The sequence below is a fragment of the Triturus cristatus genome, chromosome 3_1, assembly GCF_964204655.1.
Source record: "Triturus cristatus chromosome 3_1, aTriCri1.1, whole genome shotgun sequence".
Classification (NCBI taxonomy): Eukaryota; Metazoa; Chordata; class Amphibia; order Caudata; family Salamandridae; genus Triturus; species Triturus cristatus.
In genome coordinates this window covers 184,025,269-184,050,079 of record NC_140583.1, presented here as the reverse complement: position 1 = coordinate 184,050,079, position 24,811 = coordinate 184,025,269, and the positions used below count along the sequence as shown (strand labels likewise).

Below are 24,811 nucleotides of genomic sequence, written 5' to 3'. Positions count from 1 at the left end.
AGGAGCGATCTGACAGTTCACAGCTATGGTTTTTGGACTAAAAACGCCTAAGTCTTAGACAGTTTAAAGAACCCGGGCATTTTTTTTTTTATTTACCTGCAAGAACTGTATTATCCTGCACACTCAACACAGCGCCTTGAGCCTCCATGTAGGATTGTAGTCCGTCAAGAACTAGTTGTAGCTCGGCATCATAATCTATAAAATCATACATACATGAGAATACCATTAGAAAAACAGGGTTTGAGACACCATTGTGCAAAAACTACTCAGAACTATACAACTCTAAATACATATACCTGGCTGCAGGGCGCACATTTCATCGTCTGCGTAGGAGAGTAGGATCTGCTTCTTATTGTTACCTCCACTTTTTGCTGATGTTTCACTGTTTTTCGACTTAGTCTGGCTGGGATCCTGCTTCCAGGACCCCAGCCTAGCTGCTTTCTCTCTAAATTGATTGCATGTACTTTAGGTACATTTCAGATTGGATTCTGGGGTACCCTTATAAGTCCCTAGTATATGGTATACTATGTACTTAGGGCATAGGTACCCAAGAGTGAGGAACTTCGATTCTCGAACCCGATCGAATCGACCCGCCATTTTGTAACCCGCCGCCATTTTGTGTTGCCATCACTCAGGCAGCACGGCGAACGAAGTCTATTCTGCCTCTCCCGTAACTTGGTGTCAAAATACGTCCTCGGCCTTGTTTGCGAGACTGGTGTTTGGACTAGCCGTGTACACTAATCCGTGTCTGGCTCTCCTAATCCCTGTTCCAACTATCTGTAGGCTCACACCATTCTTTCCTGATCATATCTTATCGACTGGCCTTCACTGTCTCCTGATGGCATTCTCTTGTGTCATGCTCGTCCTCCAATACACACAAACGTATCTCACCACCTGCAAGTCAGTCGTATTCTGTTAATGAATCAGTTTGGGGGTGGGATAACAAACATAGTTGGAGGAGCGAACTCTCCGAGACATCTGATCTTTTTGTTTTCGAACCTTTCTTACTGGTTCCGCTTTGTTTTCCACTTACCCTATTGGCTCTTTTCTTCTTTGCCTGGGGCGTGTGTTTCGTTAATAATTTTGTATTGTATAGTAATTAACCTGATGCGCCACAGAGTAAAGTGGCAGTCTCCTGAGAACCTACTCTGTGTACTTCTAGGATAACTGTACTAGCTGCAGCTAAATAAATCCAATCTTCCAACGCCAACAGAGTGTCCCGTGTCTCTGTGTAACGAAGCAGGTGAACCCAGAAGACGGAGGGCGTACCCTGCGCCGCCAGGTCCAAAAGGTTCTGGTTCTTCAAGAGGCCTCTCAGGGGCTGCATCATGTATTATGCCACCCCTGGGAGACCATTCAAAATGACACAACAGGTCTGCTACAGCAGTCTGTGTAAGGTGGTGTATGCACCCCATTACTTAGATTTAGGTTCACTATATCTATCCATATCACTGCATATATAAACCTATCAGTCAACCCTACGGCAGGCCTTATCAATCCTGAAGGCAGGGTGCTGGGTTTTTTGTGAGAGAGTGCCCATGCATGAGCAGAGCCCCTCTAAAGCCTTCGGAACCTCTATCCCGGGGTTGTTTGTGATGCAGCCAACAATATACTCTTAAGTGCATTATAACTTTAAAATGGCTGCATGGAAACATGTTGTGTTTGGTGTCAAACACCTTGGAATCATACCTCCACACCAGTAACTCTTGTGGGAGGCATGATTCCACCCTACTAGAGGGAGAAATAGGACTACACCGGTACACCCGGTACCAGCTTCACAGACCCCTGGCATCACAAAATGGATGCTGCCAGCCACAGACACGAGTCTGCCCTCCTGCTGCTGGACGAAACTTTGGCAGGGGACGGCTGGGCAATAGGTTTCCTGTCACAAGGAGGTGTGACCTCCTCCCAGACAGGCTTTACTGTATTGGGGCTGGGTGGGTGCACTCGGAGAGTGCTTTGATGTCTGCACTGGGGGAACATTTGGTGTCCCTGTGCATAGTCCAGCTCAAACCAGTTGCAGGGGCTATCAGCCACTGCTCTAGCACAAAACTGGAGAAAGGACATGGGTGTAGCCCCCCCCTCTGTCCTGACCCTCCCATAGGTGGGTCCCCAGAGTTTGTCCCGCCCCTTCCTTGGGTAAAAAGTAGGAACACCTGGCTACAGGACCTTAGATTTACCTGGACGAAACTCGGCTACAGAAACCAAGTACTTCAACAATCTACACTACGTTGGATGACCGAAGAATCTTCCTTGGAGTAAAGGAGTTACTCCCCTGCAAGGTAGGCACCAAAGACGCATCTGACCGGTTTGCATCTAAGCAGTTCCTGACGGACTCCGAAGATTTTTCAACACAAGAGGTAGGTTCCTAAGCTTCCCCAAGGACGGCGATTGCTTTAAGCAAACCTGAGACCCTCAGCCCTCGTGGGGACCGTGCAACCCGAACCCCTGGACACCGTGCACATTTGCAGCAGCATATGCTTTTTGGCAACCCCCGAGGCTGTGCTTTGGGCTACTTGTATTCCAGATCCCGAGCAGTGATTCCAACTAAGACTACTGGCCTACACTCCACGAGTGTTCCGTGGGCTGGTATTTAGCGATTCCTCTCGAAGTCCCTTCGTGATCCCTGGTCCGTTGACCTGTGGGTCCCTGAGAAGGGTACTCTAACTTTCAGTGGGCTTTACTAGTTGCTCCAGATGTGCCCTGACTCTCCATCGCTTGGGGGGTCCCCAGGACCTTGCTGGTCCACACCAAAGCCTCTTTTCTCTGACAGCGTGGGTTGCAGTTGCCAAGACTTGTTGGTCTCCAATCCGGGCACTGACCCTCCCCCCAGCACTCGACATCCTTCGTGGGACAGCTCACCTGCAGACTTTGGTCATCGTCGAAGTCTCCTGGTCCCCATGGCTGCAGAGTCAAGCTTCACCTCATCTCACCTGAAGCACCCGACATTGGTGGGCATTCGTCTACCAAGGCTCTGGTCACTGGCAAGTGACCCACTCTGTCCCCTCTGCTTTCAGGTTCTTCTCAGCTCCGATCCAGGCTTGGATCACACCGGACACTTTTCCTCTTCACGGCAGCAGCACTTTGCAGCATCACGTCATTGAAAACGACGAAGATTCCCGACACCATTTGACACCTATGCACCCGGCTTCTCTGGGTGAGGTAACACGAGTACTCCAGTGCTCCCGTGGGTGCTGGCCTTAGAACCTTCTAAGTTTAAAAGGGTTGGTTCAAAGTCCTCTCCTAAGTGTCCTTAAGCTTTAAAATTCCAACCGCGACTTTCCCATAGAGTTGTACGAAGCTCACGGCTGTGTTCTCACACTGCATGTGTCCCCCGTGGGTCCCCTGTGTCACTACCTTGGGTGGTTCCTTGGGGGTCGCAGCGATTCTTCGTGCTCTAGGCACTGTGTCTAGTCAAGTCGTGGTGGTTATACCACTTTAATAAAACGTTTGGTCTCTCCCTGGGGTCCACTGTGTCTTGTGCTATTTACTGTCGTTCTAGTACTGTAATATTGTGTGCCTTGTTCTCTAATCTCATAAGGAGGTTAGTAGAGTGTGTTTAGTAATAAATACATATATTTTATATGTATGCACCTGGTGTGGTTCTCCTTTCATTTGGTCATTCAAGAGGTGATAATCTGGTAAACCAAGCTGCTTTACATTCCTTCGAGACTTAGCCTGAAGGCTGCTCTCCATAGCTACCACTAGGATAGCTTTCAATAAAGGTGGTCTTTAACCTAATCCTCAACAAGGGTCATTTGGACTGGTGCAAGGTGCCCACTATAACTAGAGCACAGCATATACCAGGCCAACTTTTCACAGTCTGCGATAGTTAATTCCGGGAGGGTCTGTGGCTCAGGTTAAATCAAAAGCGACGGTTTTAAAACTAGCGCTCATAAACACGGCATTACAGTTTGATACATTCACCTTAGAAAACACAAATACATCATACATAGAGACAAGCATCCTTACATAGGTTATTTGTGAAACATCGGCTAGGAAAAGGACGCTTACTTTTTAATAAGAACCCCATGGTTGCTACCCACAAACCACAACGCATGTACAGCCATAACCTTTGGGCAGATTAATAGTATACAGTCCTCAAGATGTTCTTTGGAACCCCTTTAATAGCCACAGCGCCAGGTTTGGATATTAACTTATAAACTGCAAGTAACAATAGTATATCTCCTAGGAAAAAAACAGTCACAATCTGACCACAAATACATTAATGCACAGCGCGGTCTACCGGGTACACATTCTTTTTATCATACCTATTAAACCTCTGGGGTATTTTTAGGACCATCCACCACCACCACAACTAAGAAAACCACATATCCCTCTCCAGAAAGAGCATTAATCACCGTTGGTATCTGACCATTTATTTATTTATTTATTGCTTCTTCCCCTGGCAGCAGGGGTAACAACGATCTTGGCAGCAGTGGTTTTATAAATAAATAACCAATCCGGATCCCCATAGCAGTCAACACCAGTTTTATAGGTGCCGCTCTAAAACGTTAGAAACAGCCTGTACGTTGGCCCCCTATTAGAATTTGAGAGCCTAGGGCTCTGTTAATGAGCCTCTACACATGCTCAACAACCTATATTTCTGGGCAAAATCACCTAAATCTAACCCTACACACCTAAAATGAATGTGTGCTTGTGTAGGGTAACAGGGGCTCCTAAAAACGCTCCAAGACATTCAGGTCGAGTTTGTGCCATATAAATATGCCCCCCCCTTTGGAAAAAAAGAAAAAGAAGATAAAAGCCGCAGAGACGTTGCTGAACGGTCCCTGCGGCTGTAAATATGTTTTTTTTTAATTTTATTTTTTCTGGGCCGGCCCCCACAACATCTACACCGGAATCCCTGTCTGGGAACTCCCCCTGCCGTGTTGGCACTGGAAGGGCACGCCCCTCCGTGAAGTCAGGGGAGTCCCCAGTGATGACATCGCGGAAGGGGCGTATCCTTCCAGCACCGCCACGGAGGGAAAGCTTGCAGCGGCCATGCCGCCTTCATCAGCCCCACGTGGTGACCGCCGCAATCAACCACAGCCCCCTAGAGCAGCGCCTTTGGTAAGCGTGCTCTGGGGGCATTATAGATTACGCTGGGGTATCCATCCCCAGCGCACCGGACCCTACCACACGCCACCCCTCAGAACCCACGCTCGACCCATAGCAGACGCTGAGTTGCTTCTATTTTAAAAAAAGAAAACGGTTGCACGAGTCCCAGAGCCACAAATGGAACCGCTGTCTCTGGGGCCTTTACTTTTTATAAATAACGGGGCCTCGAGCCACACAACAGTTGCCGCAACTCGCCCCCATATCCTTCCCGGATCTTGAGGGCTCTGGGGGCTACCACAGCACCTTGGACCCGGCCACCAACCCCGAGCAGCACCCGAGGTAAGTGGGATTGGGGGCTTATAAATTGTTTCGGGGGTCTTCAGCCCCATATCGCACTTCACCCCAGAGCTCTCCCGGATCATAGAGGGCTTTGGGGGCTAACACCGCATGTCAGGCCCATAGGCCCACACTGGACACTGCCACACGGCCCCAGAGCCCCATCCGTACCTCAGAGGGCTCTGGGTGCTACAGGGTGAACTTTGGGCCGCAGGCCCACACTAAAACCTGACACACTGACCCCAGAGCGCAACATGGGATGCCTCGGCCTCTGGGGATTTAATTAAATTCAATGTGATGGCAGAGGGCCCCACGCCTGACCCTACATGCAAACGTCCCCAGAGCTCCATCTGGGTGCTACAGGGTAAACCTTGGTCCTCAGGCCCCAGCCATATTTTTTATGGGACACAGACCACAGAGCCCCAGCTTGTTGGGAGAGGGCTCTGGGTTAAAACAATCAATGTTGGGGCCTCAGGATCCCCCTGCACATCCCCTGCTCTGCCAGCTCCAACCGTCCGAACGCAGCCCAGACTTCACTGTGTTCTGGGGGGGGGGGGGGGGGGGGGCTTTACTTTAAAAGCCTCTAGGGACCCAGATCCCCACACATGCCCATACACCACAAACCCCAGAACCCCTCCCAGACCATCGAGTGCTCTGGATTACAACAGCGTTTTTGGGGGCCCACAACAGCCTTTCCCCTAATATGAACGCTGACCCCAAGTGGACTTGTGACAGCTTTGGGCCTCAAGCATAACCTGGCTGGACAACTATCAGCTGAAGACGCAGTCGGCGACAGTTCACCAACAGCATAGCCAGGGATGAGTACAAGACTATTATTTATTTAGATTTGCAAACACTGTATATTTGGATGCTCTAACAACCTTACAGTACCACACATACCATGTAAAATATTTCTGGCATTGTAAAATATATGGTTACCTCAGCATGTACCCTACTAAGGACTCTAGCATTATGCACTTTAAATACACTCCCCTGCAACCTATGCGTGACCCCAAAACCATCCACCGTATTCACATTAAATGCCTGCACACATAGCGCTAAACTCCCAGCTTCAAAAGCAGCACCATTATTCACTTCATATACAATCCACGTGTTTTAAACACCCTTTAAAGCCTTAAGTTGCAAGCATTTACACCCTCAGCCTCTAGCATTACCCCCATTAAATACCAACCCAACATGCGTTATACAGCTCTGTACATCCTCAAAACCATCCTTTATACACTTAATACAGTCCTCCTTGCGCTTAGCGCCGTTTAAAAAACGTAAAATTACAGCCACCTTTCACCTCAAGGCCTCTAACAGCACTCAACTCAAGCAACACCCCCTAATGTTTTAAACATTATTTAAAATGTCAAGACGGCATACATTTAAAACATCCTCATTGCTCACATTAAATACAAAGCCTTTGTATTAAGTAACATTTAAAACTACATTATTCCAACCCTATGCCTCTAAAAATATTCACATTAAGCAACGGCCCACAACGCTTTATACATCATTTAAAACATCAAGGATACAATCCCACATGGTGCTAGGTACCTTTTAAAACTACAACATTGTTCACATTAAATGCATTCCCCCAATAATTTCAATAAACTCTTAAATCCTTAAGACAAACCTTGTGCCATCCCCACCTATTTATTTACTTCTATTAGATCGCAGCATGCAGCATCAATCTGTGAAAAGTTTATCTGCTCCATTCTTCCCTTTAAAGTCCTGAGGTGGGCCTGTGCAGCAAACAATTCAAACATGTTGTTCCAAATGGGATTTTGAATGTCTGTTTCTGCTGGCCCCTAAAGAATGCTTTTTAGGTCTCGCTGAGTCCAGTGCGCTGGCTCGGAGAGACATTTTGGAGGTGAGTTTTCAAAGTGCTACTGGCTGGCCTAGCGCTTGCGTTCACGTGACCGTGCACGCGCGAACCGCCAGCCTTCAGCAGCACTTTGAAAACTCGTGCTTTAGCGCGTCATCGAGATCACGATCAGTTTCGCTTTCAGAGCGATCGCGATGACTTTCGCTTTTACGGCCGCGCGGCCAATGCTTGTTTTTTGTTGCAACCTGTAAATTATGCAGCATTATGGATTATGTGGCTAGTGCAGTAAATACACAATTTTGTGGAAACGTTAGCCTTACTTTACTGGTCATGTTAATACGCTCAAAAAAGCTATTTCACCAAAGCACGCTTCTCTGCCAAGCAGCGAGTTGGTTACAACCGTAGCCGTCAAGGGGCAGTTGACGGCGACTTGTAGAGTCTGTGTGCAATTTCTTCTGCTATAGATTGACCTACGTGTGCATTTGAAGGTCCATTTTACCACCGCGTGCATTGGAATGCTCACACTGCTCCCTCTGATTGGTCGGTCATGGCTGCCCGGGGGCCCTGCGAAATGAATGGCATGCCAAATAACATTTAACTGCTGTAACTTGGGAATGGTGATTATCGCCCCCTCCTGTAGTAATGGTTCCGTCCTTGGAGAGTTAGATCCAGGCCCCTCTTTCTAGCACGCAGGATGAAGTGTTAAAGAAGACTGTTCCATAGTGAAAGGAGGGCGCCTTGACCCTGACCGCAGGCCTTCCACTGATACAGAAAGCGGGGTATCCCCACACGGACAGGGTCGTAAAAGCTGTCATTGTTCAAACCAAGATCTTTCTCTCCAGAGAGGCACACCAAGTTTTGCAATCCTAATGTGTAACATTAGCCTGACTGCAACCCTTTGTAGCCAATGACAATGCGCCATTTCACCCCAGACCTACTTCGGGCTGCTTTTGAGGAATTTAGACCCACACAGAGCGGCAGCATACATGAAGCTCTTGGTATGCCGCTTTTATGGGATCCTGCGCGAGGAAGGGGCTGCCGCCATGCTCTTGCATAGGTTTACGCATCTGCTCATGCGCGTCGAGACCATTTATGGAGAATATCATGGGAGGGGGCTGGAACTTTATTGGCATTTACTCGAAATATTACTGGGACATTTAAGGGAACATTTGCTTCATCCCTCTCAGATCTGAAGTAGTTTTGTTTCTTTTGCTCCCTATTCTACCTCCCACGATCCCCAAAATGTGAGATGAGTCAGCAATTGCTTGTCTGACAGAGTAAACAACGCTGAAAAATGGGAGAATCACGAAATTTATTACCAAACAGTGGTCGTTTCTTTATGTGTGTGTGAGAGTTTAGTATACTATATATACAGGATGTAGCCTCTTTACCCGCCTTAACAGACCCCTCCAACCTTCCCACCCATGTTGGCTTAAACAGCATATTCTGTTCCTCCCATAGGTTTTTATGTCTAGGTGCTATATTGTATGTAGCTTCTCCATCCACCTCGAGTGATCTCGTCCAGGGTACTTTAGATTCTGGAGTAGTTGTGGTGTAAGTTAGTGCAGACCGTGGTTGGACGAACATACATTTCTTCAGTAAGTTGATATTTCCCAAGCTGGATTGAACAGAAGCTGTTCTGCTTTCCAAGGTCTTTGAATCCGCGCACCAGTGGCTTTAATTATTTAATAGATAGAGCGATACCTGCTCTCCAGGTGACAAGGCGCTTCCAACCATGATAGCAAGGACTAGGGACATATTTATTCATTAGACAAACAATACTGGTCTCTACTGTTACGTTCTACCGACATTTAGCTTCATGTGTTCGCAGAAGAGGATGTGCCCTAATGGCTAGGGTGGTCGACATCGAATGTGAGGAACTGGGTTTGAGTCTCGGCAGGGAAGCTCAACATCCTGTGATTCTGGGCAAATCACTTATTCTCCACGTGCCTAACAAAAAATGAAATTGTCTGCGTGAAACTCAACTGGTGCTCAAGTAAAGTGCTCCGATACCTACGGGTCTAGTTCGCGCTATATAAAACTGAAGAAGAAAAAAAAAAAAAAATGTGTAACCGGTTGCCTTTGACCAGCGGTCCTGGTTGACTGTACACCAGTGAAATAAGATATGGCTAAGCCCAGGTGGTCAGTACCTAGTTACTTGCTTCTGGCTTTGCTTTCCTTGGTAAGTGCTGCCCTGGGAGGTAGTTGGTAGAATCTTCGATAACAATACTTTTCCATACATTTAAAGAGAAGGTGTGGTTGCCTCAGACAAGGCAGCTTTCGTTTAAGCATTCACTTACAGGTCCCCAGTGAGACTTTACTTGCATTATTGCACGTGGTAGTTGTTCATATTCATTTTCAATTTAAAGTCACTGTCACATTGCATGTTCACAATCTCCTCTGCCTTGGATGCTTAAAACAGTATTTGTCACCATAACCAATCCCACCACCAATGTTATCTCATCATGTAGACTTACTGGCTTGAGACACTCTTCATGTTTGGCCTACTGATCGCATTGCATTGCCCTTTGTACCAACGTGGCTCTGTTACCTTTTGTGCTCGCTTATCTTTCTGCTTTTTTTAATTGGTATTGCGATTACCATGGGATTTCCCCCCCCCCCCCCTGTCTTTCCATTTTCCCCTTTGTATTTTTTTCTACGTTTTGCAATGTTTTAACAAATGAAAAGAATCAATAAAGTTTATTTTAAAAAAACAGTATTTGTCAAACATCTTCATTCCGAAACAAGAGTACATTATCCATGCAGAATCTGGGCTCGACCCTCTTACAAAATATATGAAGAGTAGATGTATTTGCGCTGAGTCGAGACAGCTTCGGCATTTACATTACGCATGCGCTTATGACGTAGAAACCCCTTTGTACTCCCAGTGGGTTTCCCCTCCTCTGAATGAAGGTATCTAACTAACTGTGAGGCATTCAAAGGTAAGCAAACATTACCAGCTTGGAACCTTTGTAGATTGCAATTGACTCCAAAACGTCTGTAAAGGGATTGCTTATGTGCTTTAAGATCTAGGAACACATGCATGTCTGTGACATGGAAGGCTGCAAATACTAGAATACAATGAAGGCACACTGGGGACCACACTTGAAACTATAAACACTGAAGCTGCCCTGTCTGAGTGCAGCCACACCTCCTATTCAGATACTTTTGTATCTTCCACCATGTCTGGTGCTCCATATCCTGGCTTGTTTTTATCTTAATTCAACTTCCTTTTTGGATACTAATATTAGCTCAACAACATCCTCGAGTGATAGCAGCCTGCATTCGGGTATCTGAAAGCTTAGTTTTCAATTGGCTTAATAGGACCTTATGCAGGGCCGTCTTAACAGCATTATAGGCCTCCGCATAAAGCAGTGCACTGGGCCCTGCCTACACAACCACTCACAGGAATAAACAAGTTTAATGGAAAATTAGTGTTAAATTCTGGTCTGCATGAGTCCACTATGCTTGTGCCCCCCCGGGTATATGCCCAGCGTGCCCATGCGAGAATACTGCACCGACCTTATGCAGTTCTCCAAATGTACCCCTTATAGAGGCCCTGTTACCTCAAACTCATAATGTGTACTTATTGATCTGGCTGTCTTTATCAGAATGCCTCCATTCCGTCGCCTTTATGATAATCCTCCATACATTCTTGGGAGTGGAAGGGCCCAGTTGGGCACCCTGAATTTTATGGGGTCACACCCAGTAATATTTCTGAACATCAGAGGGACAGTATGACTTTTGAGGTTCAAAGGAAAACCGACAGGTGTCTCTCAGCCCTTCTTGTTCAATATGTACACATGAAGTAAAGGTGTTAGGAGTTATACAAATATGTCAGACAACCTTTTGCATCTGCGAGAGATATTGCGGAGCCTGACTCCGAATCCCAGAATTAGTACGCACAGAAATAATGGTATTTTAAAACGTATTAACATTTATTTTATGCTGTTCATATATAGAAAGCAAGTGAACAGCAAACATGATCATTATTACAAACATCTCGGCAGCCAATTGAAGAGAAAACAAAAAAAGAAAACTAAAGACACCACAAATTGTTCACCACACATCCTAAAATTATTAGACTGTAGTCTTCTTTGGACATTATATATTCATGATGTATGTCGAGTCATGTAAAATAGCATGCACGCTTGTATGCCAGACAGCCTCACATTTGATTCCCCCAACAGCATTTCCCAACCAGTCGGCTGATTTGCTTCCCACAACCGTGTGACCATGATCTTCTATACCTTTTGTACTTTGCAGTGCCTAGGGAGCAAGTGGCGGCTAATGCTTTCGGATCATGCAAGCTGCAATGAAGGACTGAAAGCTATGCTTCTATAGTTTTTTTAAGAAGCGTGCAGAAGCCACAGTTCTCGCATCTTTTTAATTCTACCAGCACAGAACTTCTATAAGGTTAACCACCTGCAAGCAGACCATTTATGATAATTAAATCAAGCCCCCAAATCCTTCCAATGCACATACAAGAACTATGTTCACATCTATGAAGGCAGTGAACACATGCAACATTATCCAGCATGTGTAAATGTATGTTCACACACGACACTTTGGGTGCACCTTTGCACGTCAGTAGAGCGGCAGAGCAGAACTGTCCTTAAATGGTGGTTTTGGCAACACAAGTGTCATCTGTTAAGTTATGAAATGAACTCTCAAAGTCTGAGGGACAATAACGCCATGGTGTCATGAAAAATGTGCCTAATAAATTAGGAGAGACTTTGCCAACTCAGGGTCACCAGCAGAGTACATGCACCATATATGAAAATTAAAAAAAGGACACAGTAAAATCTCTTTGCCACTCAAGCCCAAAAAGAGCAGTGAAAGCAAGAGGGGATGACAAATAAAAAGAAATCAAAACGTTTCACAAGTACCGAATCTAAAATCTCTTAGTGAGGAGGAATTAAATACTGAAACTACACAGTTAAGAAAGTAATTACTCAAGCAACTTCGTCAAGCTGGTAGTTGCAGTAGTTGCAGAATTGTAAGTAAAACCTTAACATCAGATTCATTAAATTAGAGTAATAGGACTACATAACAAGCCTGATGTTACTTACTGGGTCTATGCAGCTACCAGGCAGTGTGTAGACCAGCCCTTGCTACATTTCTGCTTGCTTGCACTGTGATTTCTTTGTCAGCCTCTTCCCCCCCCCCCCCCCCACACACACCTGGATAACCTGAAGTGTGCAGATCCACGGCAGGTGTGCCAGGTTATGCTAAAGTTCCCAAGCAGAACACCAGGCTCAGCTGTTCAGGGTGTGCACTCGGATTATAGTGTCACGCATATCTGAATGTGGGTTGGTGCCCCTTAAAAGCCCGGCATTGGTGAGGCCGATGAGTGATGGCAGCTAATTTTAGTTTGACTGTCAGAGACATTTTACCTGTTCCCTTGGCCATGAGGGGACTACTTGCCTTCCCTGGCAAAAGTTGCTCAGTCACTTTTAACTGGTGTCCCTAGGCACTTATCCCCATCTCCTTATTGCCACTGTCAGGGAGAATAGGGGTGTGAGTGAGTTAAGGAGTGTGGGAGGGAGGAGTAAAACAGAAGGCTGAGATATGTTGTGGGATAGATGTCAAAAGATGGGGTACGCTGAGTGCGATATGTGCTGTGTCCCTGAAAGACCATGTGTTGTGTGAAGGGTGTAGTACGGAGGACACAACGAATGTTGTAAATATATTGTTCCTTCAGTTTGTTTTTCAATGAACTTGAAGATGTACATTCTGCTGGAGATCCCATGGATTTCTGGGTGTGCATTGGAGACACCTTCTTCCAGCCAGGCCCAAAACCAGCTGAACAACAGATCATCTGGTCTCCTCTGCATATGACGAGATACAAATTACCTTCTGATGGAATGGCTCTGTCTGGTATTGCTGGACTGCCTATCCATGGAGTCCACAAACCAACCAGTTATTATTAAGAAGTTTAAATAGAGCTCAGCTATCCACTTGGGGTTTTCTGGCACTTAAACGGCAGGTAGGGTCCATCCAAGTCTCACAAACTCAAAATAACCAGGTCTTCAGCGGTCTACGAAAGGTTGTAAGCGAGTGACCACTTCTGATGGGTTCTGGGAGGACGTTCCACAGTTTGTATGGTATGCAAAAGACCGGCCTCCCGTATGTGGACAACACACAGGGAAACTTCACCGGAGCGGAGGGGACGGGCCGATTGATGAGATCTGGCAAATTCATGAAGATATCGTGGGCCAACCCTGATCTTACTCTGTGCACATAGCACAATGTTTTAAAGTGAACCCGCTTTTCTACTGAACGCCAATGGAGCTCCTAGAGAGGACGAGAGGCCGAGGTACATCTTGTTGGTGTCTGCCACCGGCCCACTCCTGCAAAAGCGGACGAACAAAGCATACAATAATACACTTTGGTGGATTTGATCGACTATTCAAAATATAAAGTTAACTTGGACTTGGTGGGGACTGGCTCCCAGGCGGTGGCCTCAAAATTGGATAAGTAGTGTTCTTCTTGTGACTGTAACTTGTCTGGACTTCAAAGAGATGCTCTGTGGCACAAGGAAAGAGACCTTTTCGCTAGGATCATGACTCTGTGTTTCGCTGCTTCAGCTGAAGCTGGGGACAAGCAGAGAATGCAGAGATGCCCTCCTTTTGTGACCTGCCCTGTAAGAAGAGGAAACTGACTGCCCCTTTTATGAGTATACCCTAGATCAGGAAGATCAGGACCCAGTAGATCACACTGTATGAATGGAAATTGTTTTGAGTAAGGGAGTCACATAGGTGTCGAGGATCTTGTACCCCAGCTGACAAGAACTGATGTAAGCCTCACTGCTGCATCAAGTGGGATGATGACCAGCAGGGGGCATTGAAGTTTTGGGACTATAATAAGTCTCTTCTCGGACTTGCTTTACACTTTATCTGGGCCTTTGGCAGTGCGCGATGACACATTTCTAGCTCCATAGGGGCACAGATCCTTTCCTGTCGACCCTGGGCCATATGCTAATATTTTATTAGCGGTAGGTGGCCACCTTGATTCCTAAATTGTTTGGAACTCCATTGTAGCCCTTATGGTTGTGGAAATATTGCTGGTTGAGGTTGTACATGGACCGTGATTCTAAGACCCAGTTCTCCAGTCCAAACTGGTGAACTTATTTCATTTATTGGATTTTTGTATAAAGCTAACGTTGATGTAAATTTGCATCATAGGGCTCAAAAGACAGAACAGTCGTAAAGGCCCGTGCAGGCTGAGTTTGCGCCTCTGGTTGATTTGAAGTGTGTGCTAGCCGGGCTTTAAGTGGGCCAGGTCTCACCGGGTCTGAGCACGGGCAGTTTTTAAAGGAGGCCTCAAAACAGGTCTCTTTCAGGCTCTGTTTTGAGCCCTGGAACAGGCGGTCCGTTTTTTTTACGGACTGCAGTGACAGCAGCAGGCACATCGATATGCACTGCTCACAAGCAGTGTCCTCTGAAGCACTCTTCATGCAATAAAAAAAAAAAAAAAGCATTGGCATATCCAATAGGTCTCACCTTTGGGGCCTTATAAGTGTTTATCCATGCAACAGTTAATGTTGTTGCACCAAGGATATTGTGCTGCATAAATAAATACTTATAAGGTCCCAAAAGCGAGACCTTTTGGCTATTCCAATGCTTGTTATACTTGTCCTAGCATGCTAATTAGAAGCCCCTCAAGCTTTAGGGTGGGTAGGGTTTAGAACCAGGTAGTGTGTGGTCATCGGAGGAACATTTTCGGACCATTGCCTTGTTTGTTAGATACATCTTTATAATTTGACATCTGCTAACCTTGTCAGAGCCCCTGTCTTGGGAAGAGATGCGTAAAAGTTGCTTAAACCCATCTCCTGGGAAGGATGGCTTCGGCTGAAGTTTGGGAACATGATGAATGTCCAGTAGTGTTTTTGCTGTGGGTGACATTTTTATAACACCATAGTGTGCTATACCATTTAAGACTCATGGGAAGTTTGGGACTGTCCATTCGTCATGTCCCCAAACTTCAGCCCTGCTCTGGGCCTGTGTCCCTTTAGCATTTGACATCTGCCAATTATACCAGGCCCCTGCGTGGGAATCTGGGGATCAGTTTCAAGGTTTTGAGATTTGGCTTCCCAGCATTGGCCAATGTGTAAGGGCTGTCTGTTTTAGAACAGGACCGGTTTTACCAGGTATAACACGGGAAGCTCTGGCTCCACACACGGCTTGTTTTTTTTTTTTCCACTTCTCACACCCTTCTGGGCGGCAGGGCTGTGGTTTGTTATTTTATAACAGGCCTTGTATCATCCTATTTTTGAGAATTGCCCTGGGAAGTTTGGGACTGGTCATTCGTCATGTCCCCAAACTTCAGTCCTGCTTTGCTCAGGACTGTTGTCACTTTATCACTTAGATGCCAGAGCCCTGCCAGAGAATCTGGCCTTTTGTTCTTGTGCTTTTACCTCGTGACTTGTGATGCTTACAAGGGCTTCCCCGCTAACATTTTACAAGGGCGCATTTCAAATTGCCACAGCTGCTTCTAAAGGAAGACGCCTTTAAAAAGAAACACCCTGCGTAGCAAACCACGGTGTTAGAGAGCCATGCTGCCTTGGGGGTGGGGAACATGCGGACTGCCTGCTCATTCACAGCTCCGCTTGCTCAAGCACCATCTGTCACCGCACTGCAGTCACCGTTTTAAACATGCCCAGACATTCCCCTCTTGCATGAAGACACTTTTGCGCACACATTTAGGGACACTTTTTTTCCTTCCATAACCCTAAATGCCCTGCTAACCCAACACCACCTTCAACACAGGCTCACACTCTGACACAAACCCTGTACAACACCCCCAGCACAGCTCCGGTTAGGGCTGTCGCACATACATCATGACAACATTTTGCGCACTGTCACTTTTAAGAACCAAAACGACCTGTCACTTTTAAGGACACGAGTTAGATGAACAATAGTATCCCTACTTACTACTCAGCACAACTGTGAATCTAAATATGCTCGGCACAATAAAGCCACCCTGACAGTGACTGAGTAATGTTAGTCATCAGAGGAGTCTGCCACGTCAATAGCGGTAAGCAGTTTACGCAACAGAAAGCAGTCTGTCAACATGGACGGCAGATCAGCCAACGCAAATCTAAATAAGGCGGGCGGGAATCTGTCAGCTCGATGGAGTACTTGTAAACTCCGCCACGATCTAAATCAGGCCCTTAGTGTCAAGGAAGTGTTACATGGGAGTTCCAATGCAACCACCAATGTTTTTTGGCACAACACACTATCTACCAACATTAGTAGACAGAGCATTGCGCCAAAACATAATGCTATTGGAGAGCAGGTGTTAAAGGAGAAATGTTTTAATTTCTCCTCTCTTTTCCAACTTTGCATGTGTGCAGCACTGTACAGGACACATACAAAGTAGGAAAAGGTTTAAAGCTTGTCTAGTCATACAAGGGTACCCTTCAAGTACAGAACCTATGCTAGACTCACACACACTCCCTTGCACTATGGTGCAAAGGTGTGTGTGTGTGGGGGAGGGTGGCACTCAGCAGCAAAATTCTGACCCAGCACTAAGGGGATAAGAAGAGGTTACCATAGCTCTGTAGATATGTCAATCTTCTGCTCTTTCCTTGTCACGCAGTGCCAGCGCAGTTTGGGTGCTGCGTTGTGTATAACTTTTGATTATCAGGACCAAAGTGGTCAGAGTTCTTTAATTAACTTTTAAACAGGCCGCCAGATGGAGAAAATTGATAGGAGGTGTTAGAAAACTAAAATTTTGATTCAAGTGCTATTGTGTTGCTTGTGTGAAGTGAATGCTGTAGACTACTGATGATGACATACTAAGAGCCTGCCTGAAATAGGAAAGAACACGCTGTTCTAGAGTGAGAGTGTCACGAATGCACCATTTCCATAATGACAAGCCAGGCTCTGGACTCAGGGGATAATCTAGCACGGGGTGAAATGGTAACACAACTTCCTGGATCAGTCCGGAACAGGGGTATAGGAGTAGGCAGGGTGAGGATGGCGTTGTAATAAGCAGTTTCAGTGTCGGAGCTAAAGACCCTGAAACTACAGTGGCACAGTCACAATTAATAAACATACATTGTTAGAATATAACACAATGTACCAGAAGGCCTAACACATATTTAATGCAAAAATAGCAAGCCACACAGCAAATACATCGAGGCTAGTCCTTTCAACCAACCAGAGCTCTTGTTCAAAGAGCCAGCAGCAGCATGTAATGCTAAAATGCCTGCATGCAGTCTGAAAGCTCATACACTTTTCTTCTAATACAAGTTTACAGAGCATAAACTCATGACAGAACCTGTTACTTCAACAAAACTATTTAATGAACAGGAGGCAGAATCTGCTCAGAGAGAATGTGAAAAGTCCATCAAATTAAGACTAATATACATAAACATACAAATGAAATAACTATTTTCCTAAAATAATGCTTCTTTCTCGAACATGGAAAGGCTACACTTTACTACAAGATCCAGGAAAAGTGCAGATGAACTTGCCTCAGATAAAAAAATCTTCTAGACCTACAGGAATCATAAAACGTGGCATGCATATAAGGCTGATTAACATTTCAGGCTATTACAAAAACAAGATATCCAAATTCATCATAAAGCTTTATTTCAACAGTTCGTGTCATAAAAGCTAAAAAGCAAACAAACAGCAAGTACAGTTAAAAAACATTAAAAAGCAAACAATGCTTTCGCACACAATACAGTGTATGAGAATGGTTAACCTTACACCAGGTCATGAATATTACAACGTGCAAACTGTGGTATGATTAACATAACCATAACCAAGTCCTTTGTTCAGTAACCACTTAGAATACTCGGTGTTTACACTGCCGTTAGCTAAAGGTGAATGCAGGCCATTTATGTGTATTTAGAGACTGCCGTGTCCGTTTGGTGTAAACCAATAAAAAAAAAAAAAAAAAAAAAAAAAAAAACAATATATCTTACAAGCTCATTCCTACAATACAAATTAAAATTTATGAATAAACAGTTACAACGATAAAAGGTGAAAATTCATGGAGGAAATAAAAAGAGCTCTCTGTGTGTATCAGTCATAAAAAGTATGCTAAAACAATTTGTAAGCTCGAAAGCCTTAAGTTTTTCCCTTTATACTCTCTCATTTCGGGACTAATATGATGGCCAGCTAACAGATATAATGCGATAAAGTGCTTGTGTCATTGAATTTCTTTGGTCTTAAAGAAATACGGTAACTTCTTCTGGGTAACAACAAATTACTTCTAGGACATTTCTTTACTCTTCCAGACACAGGAGAGTTGTGAGGGACCAAAGACACACGAGTGATGCCCCACCAGTTCCCATCAGAGAGTTTCACAGAATTCTTCCTTATTTCACAAACTTGAACAGAGTCTTTACATTTTGACATTCCTTTTCCAACTAGAAATGCATTCTTAACATGTACCCAGTCCCCAATTTTCAATCTCTAGCGTCTCATCGACCAGAGTTGTCTTTAACAGATCTTTTAAGACTGACTAAATTGGAACTGGATTCAGCAGATTTCCACCAATCTAGAACCTTCTTGGTTGTGGGTTCAGAAACAGGTTCAACCTCAACCCATCTTGAAAGATGGGCCACCATGACAATAAAAATTGATACGGGCCTAAAAAAAAAATCCAACACCAACCCGTTGCCAAGCTTTCTTCGGACAAAGATTTACAGATTCAACTTGATGTTCAATTGTTAATACTTTGTCACTTAATTTACATTTGACACAATTGGACACAAAATCTTCAATTTCAGAATCCATACGTGGCCACCAGAATTTTTCTCTATTCTTTCTCTTTGTCAGAGTGGTACCTAAATGACCACTGTGTGTCAGGCTAATCAATTGTTGTCAAAAAGAGGTGGGTGCAATTAGTTTGTCACCACGCACTAAAATATTTTCTAACGAGAACTCATCAGCAACTTTCTAAAATGTTTGCATTTAATTTTGCATTTGAGTTTCTTTGGGCCAACCAGATTTCACTAACTTAATCACTTCACTTAAAGTGCAATCAGTTTCAAGAGCTGCAATCCAATCATTCTCAGAGAATGTAGCATCACCTATGTTAGCTATGAAACACTCTTCAATTTCTGTTTCCCATTCAGGATTTTCTGAGCCTTCAATGGGAAGTCTGGATAGGCACTCTGCACAAGAGTTTTTCCCACCAGGAATATATTCCACAGAAAAAGAAAATTCTAGAAGTTTTGCTGCAAGTCTAGAGATTCTGGCTGTGGTACGTTTAATTTTCTTCCAGATAAAATGTCCACTAAAGGACAGTGATCAGTTTTCAGAATTAAATGTCTGCCCCACACATATGCTTTAAATTTTTCCACACTCCACACAGGCCAAAAGCTTTTTCAATTACTGAAACACTGGTTTGCATTTAATAAAAGAAATGTGTGCACATCACAGAAATGTAAAACCTGCAAAGTTAAAAATGACCTCCAGGGGCAGTGTAAATAAAATAGTGAGGCTGGAGACTGGAAACTCTGTAGTCTTTGCATAGAAATAGTAGATGCTGAAATAGGCCACTAGAGGCAGTGTGACAGGAAGCGAACTCTCGAATCTCTACTATCTTCAGCCACAACGTGAAGCTCAGTGTCATGAGAATTCAGAGGAGAATGCACTCGGTAAGTGAACTCGGCACTGATCCAATGTATTTCTTTATTTGTATTGACTATACACGCTGATAAAACAATCACGTGCTGATGCTCCGTAGTGTTTGCACTTTGTTAGGAGGTTTTTGTCAACCTCCGTAGTACTCTCGCTCTGTTAAAAAAACTTTGCAGTGCCTCGCAGTGTCAAAATACCTCGTAGTCCTCGCGGCCAATTAAAAAGTAAAGCCTTTCATATGAGAAATGCTCGCGCTGGACGCACATGAAGCATTTGCTAGTTGACGAGCACACCGCTGATAAAAGAAATGAAAATTGCGCAAATGAGTGGAAATCCTCATCGGTAGAGGATGAAATTGAGTCTCTCAACTGGATTATTCACTTACTAGTGAATAATAGTTTCTAAATTCTTCAGATAAATTGAGATCATCAACGGTTTACTCTCTGGCCACTTCTTCGTAGAAATTAAAATCCAATGGGTGCAGGAACGTCAAGGTGATCCCAAATCGTCGCCAGTTTTGTAATGATGAGACATCCAAGTTATTAATAGGTGAAGTGGGTTTATTCAGCGAGTACATCTGTACATAAAGGGGCCCTGGAGCAACTGACATAAAAGGAATGCATAGAGAGAGAACACTGTGCTCCTGCTCAAGTGACATCATTACTTTCTAAGCCAAGAGCTTAGACATTACACATTACCACAGGCGTCCAAGTGATTTTTCTCTGAAAGGCGGACTCCTAAGTAATCAAAGGTGCCGACTCTTTCCTGGGGAATCCCTCCTAATGTTGGTTTGCCCTTCTATTCCTTGTAGGGGTTAAAAGCCATACATTTGTTTTTTGTAGATTTATGACCAAGCCCATGGTATCACAGAGGAGTTGGAATCTATGGAGTAATAACTGTAGCCCCGCTGGGGTTTTCGACACCAACAAGGTTTTGTCTGCAAATAAAAGGGTTGGTATCTCTCCTCCTGTGTCGGCAGGATCTTGTTGCAAAAAGCTGACCACTCCGTTCATGTACAGTGAAAAGAGGGTGGGGGCAAGGACACAACCTTGTTGGACTCCCCGATTGACTTAAATCTGTGCTCAGTTAATTGCCCCTGCGAGACCCATTTTATCCGAGCATCGTTGCCTTCATGCAATTGAACTACCAGATTAAGGAAAAGTGGCGGAATGCCCATAACATTAAGCATGTGCCATAGTTTCTGCCTGGGGACTAAATCGAAGGCAGTCTTTAAATCTAAAGCTATGTATAGACTCCCCTGGCCAATTACTATGACTTTCCAATAGAGAAGTAGGAGGTGAAATACCTGGTCGATTGTCCCAGTCTTTTCCCTAAAGCCGGCTTGTGATAAAATTGCATGGTCTTCTGCCCATAGCTGGGTTGATCCCCTAGTTCATTGCCCCAAGTAAATAAGGACCAAAAGGATTTGGAATCTTTCTCAGCGCACGCTTCCTTAAGCTCCTGCCATCAAGACTCATCCCACGCCCTTTTCGTATGATACAAGGTTGCTTTATATCGCTTTCTGGAGGCTCTAATTAGGCCGCTGTCCTTTGCTTTGATGGCTGAAACTAGAATTAGACGCTCAGATCTACAGCCCCTTGTGTACCAGGAGGTTCTTCCCTCTTTAGGATTGCCGGGCTTTGAGTTCCTGCCTGAGACAATAAAAAAAAGAGCTTAAAAGGTCAAAGAGGCGGGAGTGGGTAGTTCAAGTGTGCCTGCCGCCAGATCTTGTTGCATGCCCTTTATCTTAGCTTCGTGCAGAACTACCTTCGGCTGATTTAGCCTTCGCCTGTCATTGGATGGATAAACCTCCTTAGTGATACTGAGGAGTGAAGTTCCCATACAATTGAGTACGGTGCCCCACAGAGGTTTCATGCTTAGACAGAGGGTTGCGATCACCGTCGGTTGTAACACCCACACTCATATCGACCACTCCTCTCCAGAGCCTCAGATCTAGAAGGATATGGTTGATGCGGGATAGATCGCTGTTCCCATTGAAGGTGTTCTCACTCAGTCTGTCTGAAATATTCCTCCCATTCACAACCCTTAACCCAAATTCTAAATTTAGGGCATTCACTTTACAGCACTAGCTGCGTCCATTTTTTGACTGGGGATAGGTCCAAGGAGGGAACAGCCCACTTACAATCATCTTCCTGTGTGCCAGTTATATCTTCTTTGTTGAGCGGCTCGAAGTTGGTATTAAAGTCGCCTGTAATTATTGATCTTGAATATGTAGGGCTCCTAGAGAGTAACTCCTCCAATTGATGGGAGTGTGGCAGAAGGTATTATATATTAAATAAATAGATAAGGTACCCCAAATGGCCCTCAATACGAATTCCCAAGATATCTGGTCTAGCCCTTGGGAGAAGGGTGATCTGACTACCCAACGCAATCCTGACCAAAATGAGCAAACCCCCTGCCAAATGTCCTTTCCCTTTGGTGATTGCAGCTGAACAATCGCAGGAGTACCCAGACTTGTATAAGGGAGCCAAGCTCCAGGTCTGCTGGACAATGCAAATATCATGGCCTTCTATGAAGTTATTCCAATGAGGGAGAGGTATTTTGCTGCTTAGCCCTGCCACGTTCCAGGATACTATGTTGAGCTGACAATTAGGTGCTGGGTTGGAACGCAGTGCGGCACTTGGGCTAGGTGGACAGTAGCTACTAGTAGCCTGAGTTTTTCCTTTAGGATCGAGATGCGTGCTAGGGTCTGACCCCCCTATGCTAATACAGAATGCTGCACCCTTCCGCTTCTTGTAGCTTTCCGTCCCCCTCTTATAGGTTAGTAGCCAGAATGCGCTTGGTTGACAAAAGCAGTTACTTTTATAGAGTACAGGGAAGGATATCTGGCATGTTGATGGTCCTCCCTCAAGAGTGAGTCATTGCTCTCCAATGGTGAGCTTCTGGTTGTCCCATCAGTGGAGGGAGTGGGAATTAAGATTTTGTCAGCACTTGAGGGATATGGTGTTTTAGTTGGATAAGGGAAGTGATGGGGTGGCAGCTCTAGAATTCTAGGGCGAGGAGATTTTCGGCCAGCTCCTCCCCTTTAAGGGTAAGTTCGATGGAATCAAAGGGCTGGTCGAGAAATGTGCATCTTATTGCCCTTACGATGTCATCACGAATTAGAGTTGCATCCCCTAACGTGGCAAATCTAATGAATGCTTTGTTTGTCAATGAAATGTCCCCCTCACACCCCACCACCCCTCCAAGTTTAGGGACATTGACCGTGTAACTTTTCCGAGCGGGCACGAGTCGGGTGGAACTAATGATGGTGTCTGCATCCTGTCTCTTGTTGCATCATTTTGTTTCTTACCCAAGATGTTTGGGGGGGTCTGTTCTCTGCCATTACATTAGGGGGAAAGTTTGTTTGAGAGATATATGGCTCAGGAGGTACAGGTAATACTTTGGTGCGTGAAGTGACAATGAGATGGGCTTGGGGAGCCTATGCAAAAAGGGATTCCTTTTTGGGGAACTAGGGGGTGTGGTCGAGGATAACTAGGGGGAATAGCTGTTCTGGGGCAGGCTCAGTGGGCTGCTCTGCAATAATTGCTTAATAAACGATGTAAGACCGTCGATTGTGGATCTCAGAGCGCCCACCCCTACCCTTAAACCATTGGTGAATGCTCCGATTCTGACATTAGATATCAGGTACAGGTGTTGGATCGCGTGCCCCATCTGAGAGTTGATTAATAGGATAGCCCATCGGATCTTCTATCAGATCTAGAAGGGAGGTGAACCTATTGCTGAATGGAAGCGCTGGATCTAACTGGCTAGGAGGGTGGGTATCAATGGGGGGGGGGGGGGGGGGGTGAGTGGACCCCCTTAGTGTTAAATGCAACCCCCGTTCGCTTACAGTGATGCCCTTGTGTTAGAAGGTGGTTCTGACACTATGGGCCGCCCGGATTTTTTGCTTTTTTAGCACCTAATTGTTGAGCTTTTACTGTGGGGGAGCCTCATAAGTTGGGACTCACCCACAGTGAACTCAGGTTGTAAGAGACTGCATGGGGATTTTACTGGTGTTCCCCTGGCTTGACCAGGCCACTGCGCAGCAGCTGGAGTAAGGGACACCGGGCTGGTTACATGCAGACACGTGTACATGCATGTGCACACGTGTACGGGCTGCGCAGGGGAGATTCCTAGCGTGCGCAGTCCAGGAGCAGCTACAAACTGAATGGTGTGGCAGGACTTATGCAGTATTGGGTGGTGACATGGAATAGGCTTTATACACTGAAAAGAAACATGCCAGGGAAAGTCAGTGTGTTTTACTGTGTTTGCACTTCATTATTCCCCTATGGGGATGTGGGGCCCATGGCTATATTAACTTCCGTTAGGCCTACAGATTCCAGACACGCACTTAAGTCCAATGCAGCGAATGTGAAAATAAGTATTCTGCAGAGTCCAAAGTCATATTTGTACTGCTTTTGGATCATCCAGAACTGTCCTATTTCTCTGAGCCAGCCATGACCAGACCCAGACTGAGGGCTGACCTCAGCTGGATGGATAGATAACCTTTTTTCCACAAGCTAGGGCCTCCTCTCCACGAAGAGAAGATGGGTGGGGCTACAGGCCAATCCATCAACCGCTGTCGCTGGGTGCCAGGCACCAGGCTGCACCAAGGAGGGAAGGCAGCGTGGGGGAAGAGGCTTCAGAGGCATGTGGCCAGAAACCCTGGACGATGCCATTTTGAACAAGCCCAGAGGCTGGACAAGAAGGAGGGAGCAGGGGCATGGACGTGATGTGTCGCTGTTTGATAGGACCAACAGAGACTTCCTGCCAGCTCCCTACTCAACTTTTAAAAAGTGCTTGCACAGGAAGAGAAGCTCTCTGGGGTGTGGTCTGCTGAAGCTGAAGGTGCTGGAGCCTGAAGCAGGGGCGTAACACAGGCCCCCGCAGCCCCCGCGGTGCGGGGGGGCCCCCAGCGCTCAAGGGGCCCCTCTCACTCAGTCACAGCAGAGGCATCAAGCAAGGCTCCATTTAATTC

At 45.6% G+C, this 24,811-nt stretch overlaps 1 long non-coding RNA gene across 1 annotated transcript in view; it reads right to left on the bottom strand.

Annotated features, from left to right (window-relative positions):
• LOC146859900 (uncharacterized) overlaps window positions 1-24,811 on the bottom strand; it is a 126,488-nt gene that overhangs the window by 74,639 nt on the left and 27,038 nt on the right. Inside the window, exon 3 of the long non-coding RNA XR_014979066.1 lies at window positions 97-195. This is a non-coding gene — a long non-coding RNA (uncharacterized LOC146859900). The remainder of the gene's footprint in view (window positions 1-96; window positions 196-24,811) is intronic.